Source organism: Balaenoptera borealis, assembly GCF_965194805.1.
Source record: "Balaenoptera borealis genome assembly, chromosome: 6".
NCBI lineage: Eukaryota > Metazoa > Chordata > Mammalia > Artiodactyla > Balaenopteridae > Balaenoptera > Balaenoptera borealis.
The window spans coordinates 99,583,944-99,600,029 of NC_138863.1; positions in this window are offsets into that span (position 1 = coordinate 99,583,944).

The window sequence follows — 16,086 nt, forward strand, 5'->3', positions numbered from 1 at the left end:
TTCCTGAAACATCTAAAGAACTCAGCATAGAGAGCATAAGGCACTTCCACTCATGGGCGTATAAATTGGGAAAACTAAAAATCAGCAAGACACAGGCACCCCAAAGTTTAGGGCTGCTCTGTTGACAAGAACCTCCACTTCGTTACACCTTAAATATCCCAGGAAAGAGAAAAATGGATAAGGAAGTTGTGGTCCTTATGTACAATGGCATATCACTCAGCCATGAAATCAACGTCATAAGGCTAGTAGCAGCATGATGAGTGGATTTAGGTACGACGATTCTAAGTGAAATAAGTCAACCAGAAAACAACACTTATCATAAGATATGACTTATAGAGGGAATGTAAAAACCGCTACACTTGAACTGAATTACAAAACAGAACAGAGACACACGTTTACAAAACACACTATGGCTGCTTGACGGGAAAGGTGAGGTCGGGTGAGGTAGAAAACAGGGGTTTCAAATTAGCTCAGATACCGTTCCATAAACCCAATATGTAATAGACAAGACCTACTCCTTGCTCAGTGAACTGGACTCAACACCCCCTATTCACCGCCCAAGAATATATCTGACTAGGAACAATCTTCAAAGCTATGTATTGATATCCCTCTGTAAATGAGTCAAGTGGGTGTAAAGCAGCATAAACCCAGCAGTGAAAAGCAGCTAAACCCCATTATAAAAATCAATTACTTTTAAAATCCCATGAAACAAAGACAGTGAAAGGGAGAGAAATTCTTACAAAATTCGTTCAGGGGCTGTGATGCCACCTGGATTGACCATATCTAGACCCACAGCTGATTGAGACATAAGGGTGGACACTCTTGGGGCTGAGAGGTTTGGTGAGGTTGGGTGAGCAAACACAGACCCTTTAAAGTAATACTGTGTGGTACCCATCTCATGGGTCCCAAATCTCCAGGTTCAAGGGCATCTTCCTACATCGAAAACATGCATGAGAAACCCAGAAGATGGTACACCGTGTGATCGGGAAAGGTTTCGAAAACGCACCTCATTTCTCATCTCCTTGTGCTCGGGTTCGCCATTCCAGCCGCGTTAGTAGCAATCTCCCTCCGTGGAGAATCAGCACCTTTAACCTCCTGTTCCGTACAGGTTGCAATTTGTCCTGAGGATGAACGGGAAGAGGGGGAACCAATGAGAGACTAGGTCTAGGTGTTGGGACAAGCACAGGTCACTCTATTTTCCAATCAGGAAGAAGAATTAACCACAGGCTCAGCCTGCCGCCCGGAACCAGAATAGGGCCTGTAGCAATCCTACGCTTTTGTGGCCAGCTCCCAAGAAAACGAGTTGAAAAATGGAGTTCAGGGGCACTGCAATTCACAAACCTGCAGAGTTAGAAATGATAACTCTCGTCCACAAATATATTGAGGAAAGGCAACGAAGAGGATTTGAAAGCAAGGCAGAATTACAGGAAACAGATTTCAGGAGGTAGATTCGAATCGCCTTTAAAGCACAGGAAAAGCGGCAAAACCTCGACCATGATGCCCTTGGCCAAAAAGGGCGTCTGCGTTTTTTCCTGAATATATTCAGGAAAAAACGCAGACGCCCTTTTTGGCCAACCAAGCAACCTGGAAAGGCAAATCAGCGCTACAAAGAAGTCTCGCTTCCCATCGGTCAAAAGGGCCATGCTGAATAAAGTGTCAAAACCAGAAATGCAGGACAGGCCATGGAGAAACAGGAGCGTTGCTACGCTGATTGGCGTGATGTAAATTGCCAACAGCCACTCTGGAGAAGTGTACGGTGTGTCCTGAAACCTCTAAAAAACTCAGCTTAGAGAGCATAGGGCACTTCCACTCATGGGCGTATAAATTGGGAAAACTAAAAATCAGCAAGACACAGGCACCCCAAAGTTTAGGGCTGCTCTGTTGACAAGAACCTCCACTTCGTTACACCTTAAATATCCCAGGAAAGAGAAAAATGGATAAAGAAGTTGTGGTCCTTATGTACAATGGAATATCACTCAGCCATGAAATCAACGTCATAAGGCTAGTAGCAGCATGATGAGTGGATTTAGGTACGACGATTCTAAGTGAAATAAGTCAACCAGAAAACGACACTTATCATAAGATATCACTTATAGAGGGAATGTAAAAACCGCTACACTTTAACTGAATTACAAAACAGAACGGAGACACACGTTTACAAAACACACTATGACTGCTTAACGGGAAAGGTGAGGTCGGGTGAGGCAGAAAACAAGGGTTTCAAATTAGCTCAGATACCGTTCCATAAACCCAATATGTAATAGACAAGACCTACTCCTTGCTCAGTGAAGTGGACTCAACGCCCCCTGTTCACCGCCCAAGAATATATCAGACTAGTAAGACTCTTAAAACCAATGTATTGATATCTCTCTGTAAGTGAGTCAAGTGGGTGTAAAGCGGCATAAACACAGCAGTGAAAAGCAGCTAAACCCCATTATAAAAATCAATTACTTTTAAAAACCCGTGAAACAAAGACAGTGAAAGAGAGAGAAATTCATACAGAATTCGTTCAGGGGCTGTGATGACACCTTTATTGACCATCTCTAGACCCACAGCTGATTGAGACATAAGGGTGGACACTCGTGGGGCTGAGAGATTTGGTGAGGTTGGGTGAGCAAACGCAGACCCTTTAAAGTAATACTGCGTGGTACCCATCCCATGGGTCGCAAATCTCCAAGTTCAAGGGCATCTTCCTATATCAAAAACATGCATGAGAAACCCAGAAGACGGTACACCGTGCGATCGGGAAAGGTTTCTAAAACGCACCTCATTTCTCATCTCCTTGTGCTCTGGTTCGCCATTCCAACCGAGTTAGTAGCAATCTCCCTCCATGGAGAATCAGCACCTTTAACCTCCTGTTCCGTACAGGTTGCAATCTGTCCTGAGGATGAAAGGGAAGAGGTGGAACCAATGATAGACTAGCTCTAGGTGTTGGGACAGGCACAGATCACTCTATTTTCCCATCAGGAAGAAGAATTAACCACAGGCTCAGCCTGCCGCCCGGAACCAGAATAGGGCTTGAAGCAATCCTGCGCTTTTGCGGCCAACTCCGAAGAAAGCGAGTTGAAAAATGGAGCTCAGGGGCACTGCAATTCACAGACCTGCAGAGTTAGAAATGATAACTCTCGTCCACAAATATATTGAGGGAAGGCAACGAAGAGGATTTGAAAGCAAGGCAGAATTGCAGGAAACAGATTTCAGGAGGTAGAGTCGAATCGCCTTTAAAGCACAGGAAAAGCGGCAAAACCTCGACCATGATGCCCTTGGCCAAAAAGGGCGTATACGTTTTTTCCTGAATATATTCAGGAAAAAATGCATACGCCCTTTTTGGCCAACCAAGCAACCTGGAAAGGCAAATCAGCGCTACAAAGAAGTCTCGCTTCCCATCGGTCAAAAGGGCCATGCTGAATAAAGTGTCAAAACCAGAAATGCAGGACAGGCCATGGAGAAACGGGAGCCTTGCTACGCTGATGGGCGGGATGTAAATTGCCAACAGCCACTCTGGAGAAGTGTACGGTGTGTCCTGAAACATCTAAAAAACTCAGCTTAGAGAGCATAGGGCACTTCCACTCATGGGCATATAAATTGGGAAAACTAAAAATCAGCAAGACACAGGCACCCCAAAGTTTAGGGCTGCTCTGTTGACAAGAACCTCCACTTCGTTACACCTTAAATATCCCAGGAAAGAGAAAAATGGATAAGGAAGTTGTGGTCCTTATGTACAATGGCATATCACTCAGCCATGAAATTAACGTCATAAGGCTAGTAGCAGCATGATGAGAGGATTTAGGTACGACGATTCTAAGTGAAATAAGTCACACAGAAAAAGACACTTATCATAAGATATCACTTATAGAGGGAATGCAAAAACCACTACACTTGAACGGAATTACAAAACAGAACAGTGTCACACGTTTAGAAGACACACTATGGCTGCTTAACGAGAAAGGTGAGGTGGGTGATGCATAAAACAAGGGTTTCAAATTAGCTCAGATACCGTTCCATAAACCCAATATTTAATAGACAAGACCTACTCCTTGCTCAGTGAACTGGACTCAACACCCCCTGTTCACCGCCCAAGAATATATCTGACTAGTAAGAATCTTAAAACCAATGTATTGATATCCCTCTGTAAGTGAGTCAAGTGGGTGTAAAGCGGCATAAACACAGCAGTGAAAAGCAGCTAAACCCCATTATAAAAATCAATTACTTTTAAAAACCCGTGAAACAAAGACAGTGAAAGAGAGAGAAATTCTTACAAAATTCGTTCAGGGGCTGTGATGCCACCTGGATTGACCATCTCTAGACCCACAGCTGATTGAGACATAAGGGTGGACACTCTTGGGGCTGAGAGGTTTGGTGAGGTTGGGTGAGCAAACGCAGACCCTTTAAAGTAATACTGCGTGGTATCCATCCCATGGGTCCAAAATCTCCAGGTTCAAGGGCATCTTCCTACATCGAAAACATGCATGAGAAACCCAGAAGATGGTACACCGTGTGATCGGGAAAGGTTTCGAAAACGCACCTCATTTCTCATCTCCTTGTGCTCGGGTTGGCCATTACAGCCGCTTTACTAGCAATCTTCCTCCTTCGAGAATCAGCACCTTTAACCTCCTGTTCCGTACAGGTTGCAAATTGTCCTGAGGATGAACGGGAAGAGGGGGAACCAGTGAGAGACTAGCTCTAGGTGTTGGGACAGGCACAGGTCACTCTATTTTCCCATCAGGAAGAAGAATTAACCACAGGCTCAGCCTGCCGCCCGGAAGCAGAACAGGGCCTGAAGCAATCCTGCGCTTTTGCGGCCAGCTCCCAAAAAAGCGAGTTGAAAAATCGAGCTCAGGGGCACTGCAATTCACAAACCTGCAGAGTTATAAATGATAACTCTCGTCCACAAATATATTGAGGGAAGGCAACGAGGAGGATTTGAAAGCAAGGCAGAATTGCAGGAAACAGATTTCAGGAGGTAGAGTCGAATCGCCTTTAAAGCACAGGAAAAGCGGCAAAACCTCGACCATGATGCCCTTGGCCAAAAAGGGCGTATGCGTTTTTTCCTGAATATATTCAGGAAAAAACGCAGACGCCCTTTTTGGCCAACCAAGCAACCTGGAAAGGCAAATCAGCGCTACAAAGAAGTCTCGCTTCCCATCGGTCAAAAGGGCCATGCTGAATAAAGTGTCAAAACCAGAAATGCAGGACAGGCCATGGAGAAACGGGAGCCTTGCTACGCTGATGGGCGGGATGTAAATTGCCAACAGCCACTCTGGAGAAGTGTACGGTGTGTCCTGAAACCTCTAAAAAACTCAGCTTAGAGAGCATAGGGCACTTCCACTCTTGGGCATATAAATTGGGAAAACTAAAAATCAGCAAGACACAGGCACCCCAAAGTTTAGGGCTGCTCTGTTGACAAGAACCTCCACTTCGTTACACCTTAAATATCCCAGGAAAGAAAAAAATGGATAAAGAAGTTGTGGTCCTTATGTACAATGGAATATCACTCAGCCATGAAATCAACGTCATAAGGCTAGTAGCAGCATGATGAGTGGATTTAGGTACGACGATTCTAAGTGAAATAAGTCAACCAGAAAACGACACTTATCATAAGATATTACTTATAGAGGGAATGTAAAAACCGCTACACTTGAACTGAATTACAAAACAGAACAGAGACACACGTTTACAAAACACACTATGGCTGCTTAACGGGAAAGGTGAGGTCGGGTGAGGCAGAAAACAAGGGTTTCAAATTAGCTCAGATACCGTTCAATAAACCCAATATGTAATAGACAAGACCTACCCCTTGCTCAGTGAACTGGACTCGACACCCCCTATTCACCGCCCAAGAATATATCTGACTAGTAAGAATCTTAAAACCAATGTATTGATATCCCTCTGTAAGTGAGTCAAGTGGGTGTAAAGCGGCATAAACACAGCAGTGAAAAGCAGCTAAACCCCATTATAAAAATCAATTACTTTTAAAAACCCGTGAAACAAAGACAGTGAAAGAGAGAGAAATTCTTACAAAATTCGTTCAGGGGCTGTGATGCCACCTGGATTGACCATCTCTAGACCCACAGCTGATTGAGACATAAGGGTGGACACTCTTGGGGCTGAGAGGTTTGGTCAGGTTGGGTGAGCAAACGCAGACCCTTTAAAGTAATACTGCGTGGTATCCATCCCATGGGTCCCAAATCTCCAGGTTCAAGGGCATCTTCCTACATCGAAAACATGCATGAGAAACCCAGAAGATGGTACACCGTGTGATCGGGAAAGGTTTCTAAAACGCACCTCATTTCTCATCTCCTTGTGCTCGGGTTGGCCATTACAGCCGCTTTACTAGCAATCTCCCTCCTTCGAGAATCAGCACCTTTAACCTCCTGTTCCGTACAGGTTGCAGTTTGTCCTGAGGATGAACGGGAAGAGGGGGAACCAGTGAGAGACTAGCTCTAGGTGTTGGGACAGGCACAGGTCACTCTATTTTCCCATCAGGAAGAAGAATTAACCACAGGCTCAGCCTGCCGCCCGGAAGCAGAACAGGCCCTGAAGCAATCCTCTGCTTTTGCGGCCAGCTCCCAAAAAAGCGAGTTGAAAAATGGAGCTCAGGGGCACTGCAATTCACAAACCTGCAGAGTTAGAAATGATAACTCTCGTCCACAAATATATTGAGGGAAGGCAACGAGGAGGATTTGAAAGCAAGGCAGAATTGCAGGAAACAGAATTCAGGAGGTAAAGTCGAATCGCCTTTAAAGCACAGGAAAAGCGGCAAAACCTCGACAATGATGCCCTTGGCCAAAAAGGGCATATGCGTTTTTTCCTGAATATATTCAGGAAAAAACGCATACGCCCTTTTTGGCCAACCAAGCAACCTGGAAAGGCAAATCAGCGCTACAAAGAAGTCTCGCTTCCCATCGGTCAAAAGGGCCATGCTGAATAAAGTGTCAAAACCAGAAATGCAGGACAGGCCATGGAGAAACGGGAGCCTTACTACGCTGATGGGCGGGATGTAAATTGCCAACAGCCACTCTGGAGAAGTGTACGGTGTTTCCTGAAACATCTAAAAAACTCAGCATAGAGAGCATAAGGCACTTCCACTCATGGGCGTATAAATTGGGAAAACTAAAAATCAGCAAGACACAGGCACCCCAAAGTTTAGGGCTGCTCTGTTGACAAGAACCTCCACTTCGTTACACCTTAAATATCCCAGGAAAGAGAAAAATGGATAAGGAAGTTGTGGTCCTTATGTACAATGGCATATCACTCAGCCATGAAATCAACGTCATAGGGCTAGTAGCAGCATGATGAGTGGATTTAGGTACGACGATTTTAAGTGAAATAAGTCAACCAGAAAACAACACTTATCATAAGATATGACTTATAGAGGGAATGTAAAAACCGCTACACTTGAACTGAATTACAAAACAGAACAGAGACACACGTTTACAAAACACACTATGGCTGCTTAACGGGAAAGGTGAGGTCGGGTGAGGTAGAAAACAAGGGTTTCAAATTAGCTCAGATACCGTTCCATAAACCCAATATGTAATAGACAAGACCTACTCCTTGCTCAGTAAACTGGACTCGACACCCCCTATTCACCGCCCAAGAATATATCTGACTAGGAAGAATCTTCAAAGCTATGTATTGATATCCCTCTGTAAATGAGTCAAGTGGGTGTAAAGCAGCATAAACACAGCAGTGAAAAGCAGCTAAACCCCATTATAAAAATCAATTACTTTTAAAATCCCATGAAACAAAGACAGTGAAAGGGAGAGAAATTCTTACAAAATTCGTTCAGGGGCTGTGATGCCACCTGTATTGACCATCTCTAAACCCACAGCTGATTGAGACATAAGGGTGGACACTCTTGGGGCTGAGAGGTTTGGTGAGGTTGGGTGAGCAAACACAGATCCTTTAAAGTAATACTGTGTGGTACCCATCTCATGGGTCCCAAATCTCCAGGTTCAAGGGCATCTTCCTACATCGAAAACATGCATGAGAAACCCAGAAGATGGTACACTGTGTGATCGGGAAAGGTTTCTAAAACGCACGTCATTTCTCATCTCCTTGTGCTCGGGTTCGCCATTCCAGCCGCGTTAGTAGCAATCTCCCTCCGTGGAGAATCAGCACCTTTAACCTCCTGTTCCGTACAGGTTGCAATTTGTCCTGAGGATGAACGGGAAGAGGGGGAAACAATGAGAGACTAGGTCTAGGTGTTGGGACAGGCACAGGTCACTCTATTTTCCCATCAGGAAGAAGAATTAACCACAGGCTCAGCCTGCCGCCCGGAACCAGAATAGGGCCTGAAGCAATCCTACGCTTTTGTGGCCAGCTCCCAAGAAAACGAGTTGAAAAATGGAGCTCAGGGGCACTGCAATTCACAAACCTGCAGAGTTATAAATGATAACTCTCGTCCACAAATATATTGAGGAAAGGCAACGAAGAGGATTTGAAAGCAAGTCAGAATTGCAGGAAACAGATTTCAGGAGGTAGATTCGAATCGCCTTTAAAGCACAGGAAAAGCGGCAAAACCTCGACCATGATGCCCTTGGCCAAAAAGGGCGTCTGCGTTTTTTCCTGAATATATTCAGGAAAAAACGCAGACGCCCTTTTTGGCCAACCAAGCAACCTGGAAAGGCAAATCAGCGCTACAAAGAAGTCTCGCTTCCCTTCTGTCAAAACGGCCGTGCTGAATAAAGTGTCAAAACCAGAAATGCAGGACAGGCCATGGTGAAACGGGAGCCTTGCTACGCTGATGCGCGGGATGTAAATTGTCAACAGCCACTCTGGAGAAGTGTACGGTGTGTCCTGAAACATCTAAAAAACTCAGCTTAGAGAGCATAGGGCACTTCCACTCATGGGCGTATAAATTGGGAAAACTAAAAATCAGGAAGACACAGGCACCCCAAAGTTTAGGGCTGCTCTGTTGACAAGAACCTCCACTTCGTTACACCTTAAATATCCCAGGAAAGAGAAACATGGATAAGGAAGTTGTGGTCCTTATGTACAATGGCATATCACTCAGCCATGAAATTAACGTCATAAGGCTAGTAGCAGCATGATGAGAGGATTTAGGTACGACGATTCTAAGTGAAATAAGTCACACAGAAAAAGACACTTATCATAAGATATCACTTAGAGAGGGAATGCAAAAACCGCTACACTTGAACGGAATTACAAAACAGAACAGCGTCACACGTTTAGAAGACACACTATGGCTGCTTAACGGGAAAGGTGAGGTGGGTGATGCATAAAACAAGGGTTTCAAATTAGCTCAGATACCGTTCCATAAACCCAATATGTAATAGACAAGACCTACTCCTTGCTCAGTGAACTGGACTCAACACCCCCTGTTCACCGCCCAAGAATATATCTGACTAGTAAGAATCTTAAAACCAATGTATTGATATCCCTCTGTAAGTGAGTCAAGTGGGTGTAAAGCGGCATAAACACAGCAGTGAAAAGCAGCTAAACCCCATTATAAAAATCAATTACTTTTAAAAACCCGTGAAACAAAGACAGTGAAAGAGAGAGAAATTCTTACAAAATTCGTTCAGGGGCTGTGATGCCACCTTTATTGACCATCTCTAGACCCACAGCTGATTGAGACATAAGGGTGGACACTCTTGGGGCTGAGAGGTTTGGTGAGGTTGGGTGAGCAAACGCAGACCCTTTAAAGTAATACTGCGTGGTATCCATCCCATGGGTCCAAAATCTCCAGGTTCAAGGGCATCTTCCTACATCGAAAACATGCATGAGAAACCCAGAAGATGGTACACCGTGTGATCGGGAAAGGTTTCGAAAACGCACCTCATTTCTCATCTCCTTGTGCTCGGGTTGGCCATTACAGCCGCTTTACTAGCAATCTCCCTCCTTCGAGAATCAGCACCTTTAACCTCCTGTTCCGTACAGGTTGCAATTTGTCCTGAGGATGAACGGGAAGAGGGGGAACCAGTGAGAGACTAGCTCTAGGTGTTGGGACAGGCACAGGTCACTCTATTTTCCCATCAGGAAGAAGAATTAACCACAGGCTCAGCCTGCCGCCCGGAAGCAGAACAGGGCCTGAAGCAATCCTGCGCTTTTGCGGCCAGCTCCCAAAAAAGCGAGTTGAAAAATCGAGCTCAGGGGCACTGCAATTCACAAACCTGCAGAGTTATAAATGATAACTCTCGTCCACAAATATATTGAGGGAAGGCAACGAGGAGGATTTGAAAGCAAGGCAGAATTGCAGGAAACAGATTTCAGGAGGTAGAGTCGAATCGCCTTTAAAGCACAGGAAAAGCGGCAAAACCTCGACCATGATGCCCTTGGCCAAAAAGGGCGTATGCGTTTTTTCCTGAATATATTCAGGAAAAAACGCAGACGCCCTTTTTGGCCAACCAAGCAACCTGGAAAGGCAAATCAGCGCTACAAAGAAGTCTCGCTTCCCATCGGTCAAAAGGGCCATGCTGAATAAAGTGTCAAAACCAGAAATGCAGGACAGGCCATGGAGAAACGGGAGCCTTGCTACGCTGATGGGCGGGATGTAAATTGCCAACAGCCACTCTGGAGAAGTGTACGGTGTGTCCTGAAACCTCTAAAAAACTCAGCTTAGAGAGCATAGGGCACTTCCACTCTTGGGCATATAAATTGGGAAAACTAAAAATCAGCAAGACACAGGCACCCCAAAGTTTAGGGCTGCTCTGTTGACAAGAACCTCCACTTCGTTACACCTTAAATATCCCAGGAAAGAAAAAAATGGATAAAGAAGTTGTGGTCCTTATGTACAATGGAATATCACTCAGCCATGAAATCAACGTCATAAGGCTAGTAGCAGCATGATGAGTGGATTTAGGTACGACGATTCTAAGTGAAATAAGTCAACCAGAAAACGACACTTATCATAAGATATTACTTATAGAGGGAATGTAAAAACCGCTACACTTGAACTGAATTACAAAACAGAACAGAGACACACGTTTACAAAACACACTATGGCTGCTTAACGGGAAAGGTGAGGTCGGGTGAGGCAGAAAACAAGGGTTTCAAATTAGCTCAGATACCGTTCAATAAACCCAATATGTAATAGACAAGACCTACCCCTTGCTCAGTGAACTGGACTCGACACCCCCTATTCACCGCCCAAGAATATATCTGACTAGTAAGAATCTTAAAACCAATGTATTGATATCCCTCTGTAAGTGAGTCAAGTGGGTGTAAAGCGGCATAAACACAGCAGTGAAAAGCAGCTAAACCCCATTATAAAAATCAATTACTTTTAAAAACCCGTGAAACAAAGACAGTGAAAGAGAGAGAAATTCTTACAAAATTCGTTCAGGGGCTGTGATGCCACCTGGATTGACCATCTCTAGACCCACAGCTGATTGAGACATAAGGGTGGACACTCTTGGGGCTGAGAGGTTTGGTCAGGTTGGGTGAGCAAACGCAGACCCTTTAAAGTAATACTGCGTGGTATCCATCCCATGGGTCCCAAATCTCCAGGTTCAAGGGCATCTTCCTACATCGAAAACATGCATGAGAAACCCAGAAGATGGTACACCGTGTGATCGGGAAAGGTTTCTAAAACGCACCTCATTTCTCATCTCCTTGTGCTCGGGTTGGCCATTACAGCCGCTTTACTAGCAATCTCCCTCCTTCGAGAATCAGCACCTTTAACCTCCTGTTCCGTACAGGTTGCAGTTTGTCCTGAGGATGAACGGGAAGAGGGGGAACCAGTGAGAGACTAGCTCTAGGTGTTGGGACAGGCACAGGTCACTCTATTTTCCCATCAGGAAGAAGAATTAACCACAGGCTCAGCCTGCCGCCCGGAAGCAGAACAGGCCCTGAAGCAATCCTCTGCTTTTGCGGCCAGCTCCCAAAAAAGCGAGTTGAAAAATGGAGCTCAGGGGCACTGCAATTCACAAACCTGCAGAGTTAGAAATGATAACTCTCGTCCACAAATATATTGAGGGAAGGCAACGAGGAGGATTTGAAAGCAAGGCAGAATTGCAGGAAACAGAATTCAGGAGGTAAAGTCGAATCGCCTTTAAAGCACAGGAAAAGCGGCAAAACCTCGACAATGATGCCCTTGGCCAAAAAGGGCATATGCGTTTTTTCCTGAATATATTCAGGAAAAAACGCATACGCCCTTTTTGGCCAACCAAGCAACCTGGAAAGGCAAATCAGCGCTACAAAGAAGTCTCGCTTCCCATCGGTCAAAAGGGCCATGCTGAATAAAGTGTCAAAACCAGAAATGCAGGACAGGCCATGGAGAAACGGGAGCCTTACTACGCTGATGGGCGGGATGTAAATTGCCAACAGCCACTCTGGAGAAGTGTACGGTGTTTCCTGAAACATCTAAAAAACTCAGCATAGAGAGCATAAGGCACTTCCACTCATGGGCGTATAAATTGGGAAAACTAAAAATCAGCAAGACACAGGCACCCCAAAGTTTAGGGCTGCTCTGTTGACAAGAACCTCCACTTCGTTACACCTTAAATATCCCAGGAAAGAGAAAAATGGATAAGGAAGTTGTGGTCCTTATGTACAATGGCATATCACTCAGCCATGAAATCAACGTCATAGGGCTAGTAGCAGCATGATGAGTGGATTTAGGTACGACGATTTTAAGTGAAATAAGTCAACCAGAAAACAACACTTATCATAAGATATGACTTATAGAGGGAATGTAAAAACCGCTACACTTGAACTGAATTACAAAACAGAACAGAGACACACGTTTACAAAACACACTATGGCTGCTTAACGGGAAAGGTGAGGTCGGGTGAGGTAGAAAACAAGGGTTTCAAATTAGCTCAGATACCGTTCCATAAACCCAATATGTAATAGACAAGACCTACTCCTTGCTCAGTAAACTGGACTCGACACCCCCTATTCACCGCCCAAGAATATATCTGACTAGGAAGAATCTTCAAAGCTATGTATTGATATCCCTCTGTAAATGAGTCAAGTGGGTGTAAAGCAGCATAAACACAGCAGTGAAAAGCAGCTAAACCCCATTATAAAAATCAATTACTTTTAAAATCCCATGAAACAAAGACAGTGAAAGGGAGAGAAATTCTTACAAAATTCGTTCAGGGGCTGTGATGCCACCTGTATTGACCATCTCTAAACCCACAGCTGATTGAGACATAAGGGTGGACACTCTTGGGGCTGAGAGGTTTGGTGAGGTTGGGTGAGCAAACACAGATCCTTTAAAGTAATACTGTGTGGTACCCATCTCATGGGTCCCAAATCTCCAGGTTCAAGGGCATCTTCCTACATCGAAAACATGCATGAGAAACCCAGAAGATGGTACACTGTGTGATCGGGAAAGGTTTCTAAAACGCACGTCATTTCTCATCTCCTTGTGCTCGGGTTCGCCATTCCAGCCGCGTTAGTAGCAATCTCCCTCCGTGGAGAATCAGCACCTTTAACCTCCTGTTCCGTACAGGTTGCAATTTGTCCTGAGGATGAACGGGAAGAGGGGGAAACAATGAGAGACTAGGTCTAGGTGTTGGGACAGGCACAGGTCACTCTATTTTCCCATCAGGAAGAAGAATTAACCACAGGCTCAGCCTGCCGCCCGGAACCAGAATAGGGCCTGAAGCAATCCTACGCTTTTGTGGCCAGCTCCCAAGAAAACGAGTTGAAAAATGGAGCTCAGGGGCACTGCAATTCACAAACCTGCAGAGTTATAAATGATAACTCTCGTCCACAAATATATTGAGGAAAGGCAACGAAGAGGATTTGAAAGCAAGTCAGAATTGCAGGAAACAGATTTCAGGAGGTAGATTCGAATCGCCTTTAAAGCACAGGAAAAGCGGCAAAACCTCGACCATGATGCCCTTGGCCAAAAAGGGCGTCTGCGTTTTTTCCTGAATATATTCAGGAAAAAACGCAGACGCCCTTTTTGGCCAACCAAGCAACCTGGAAAGGCAAATCAGCGCTACAAAGAAGTCTCGCTTCCCTTCTGTCAAAACGGCCGTGCTGAATAAAGTGTCAAAACCAGAAATGCAGGACAGGCCATGGTGAAACGGGAGCCTTGCTACGCTGATGCGCGGGATGTAAATTGTCAACAGCCACTCTGGAGAAGTGTACGGTGTGTCCTGAAACATCTAAAAAACTCAGCTTAGAGAGCATAGGGCACTTCCACTCATGGGCGTATAAATTGGGAAAACTAAAAATCAGGAAGACACAGGCACCCCAAAGTTTAGGGCTGCTCTGTTGACAAGAACCTCCACTTCGTTACACCTTAAATATCCCAGGAAAGAGAAACATGGATAAGGAAGTTGTGGTCCTTATGTACAATGGCATATCACTCAGCCATGAAATTAACGTCATAAGGCTAGTAGCAGCATGATGAGAGGATTTAGGTACGACGATTCTAAGTGAAATAAGTCACACAGAAAAAGACACTTATCATAAGATATCACTTAGAGAGGGAATGCAAAAACCGCTACACTTGAACGGAATTACAAAACAGAACAGCGTCACACGTTTAGAAGACACACTATGGCTGCTTAACGGGAAAGGTGAGGTGGGTGATGCATAAAACAAGGGTTTCAAATTAGCTCAGATACCGTTCCATAAACCCAATATGTAATAGACAAGACCTACTCCTTGCTCAGTGAACTGGACTCAACACCCCCTGTTCACCGCCCAAGAATATATCTGACTAGTAAGAATCTTAAAACCAATGTATTGATATCCCTCTGTAAGTGAGTCAAGTGGGTGTAAAGCGGCATAAACACAGCAGTGAAAAGCAGCTAAACCCCATTATAAAAATCAATTACTTTTAAAAACCCGTGAAACAAAGACAGTGAAAGAGAGAGAAATTCTTACAAAATTCGTTCAGGGGCTGTGATGCCACCTTTATTGACCATCTCTAGACCCACAGCTGATTGAGACATAAGGGTGGACACTCTTGGGGCTGAGAGGTTTGGTGAGGTTGGGTGAGCAAACGCAGACCCTTTAAAGTAATACTGCGTGGTATCCATCCCATGGGTCCAAAATCTCCAGGTTCAAGGGCATCTTCCTACATCGAAAACATGCATGAGAAACCCAGAAGATGGTACACCGTGTGATCGGGAAAGGTTTCGAAAACGCACCTCATTTCTCATCTCCTTGTGCTCGGGTTGGCCATTACAGCCGCTTTACTAGCAATCTCCCTCCTTCGAGAATCAGCACCTTTAACCTCCTGTTCCGTACAGGTTGCAATTTGTCCTGAGGATGAACGGGAAGAGGGGGAACCAGTGAGAGACTAGCTCTAGGTGTTGGGACAGGCACAGGTCACTCTATTTTCCCATCAGGAAGAAGAATTAACCACAGGCTCAGCCTGCCGCCCGGAAGCAGAACAGGGCCTGAAGCAATCCTGCGCTTTTGCGGCCAGCTCCCAAAAAAGCGAGTTGAAAAATCGAGCTCAGGGGCACTGCAATTCACAAACCTGCAGAGTTATAAATGATAACTCTCGTCCACAAATATATTGAGGGAAGGCAACGAGGAGGATTTGAAAGCAAGGCAGAATTGCAGGAAACAGATTTCAGGAGGTAGAGTCGAATCGCCTTTAAAGCACAGGAAAAGCGGCAAAACCTCGACCATGATGCCCTTGGCCAAAAAGGGCGTATGCGTTTTTTCCTGAATATATTCAGGAAAAAACGCATACGCCCTTTTTGGCCAACCAAGCAACCTGGAAAGGCAAATCAGCGCTACAAAGAAGTCTCGCTTCCCATCGGTCAAAAGGGCCATGCTGAATAAAGTGTCAAAACCAGAAATGCAGGACAGGCCATGGAGAAACGGGAGCCTTGCTACGCTGATGGGCGGGATGTAAATTGCCAACAGCCACTCTGGAGAAGTGTACGGTGTGTCCTGAAACCTCTAAAAAACTCAGCTTAGAGAGCATAGGGCACTTCCACTCATGGGCATATAAATTGGGAAAACTAAAAATCAGCAAGACACAGGCACCCCAAAGTTTAGGGCTGCTCTGTTGACAAGAACCTCCACTTCGTTACACCTTAAATATCCCAGGAAAGAAAAAAATGGATAAAGAAGTTGTGGTCCTTATGTACAATGGAATATCACTCAGCCATGAAATCAACGTCATAAGGCTAGTAG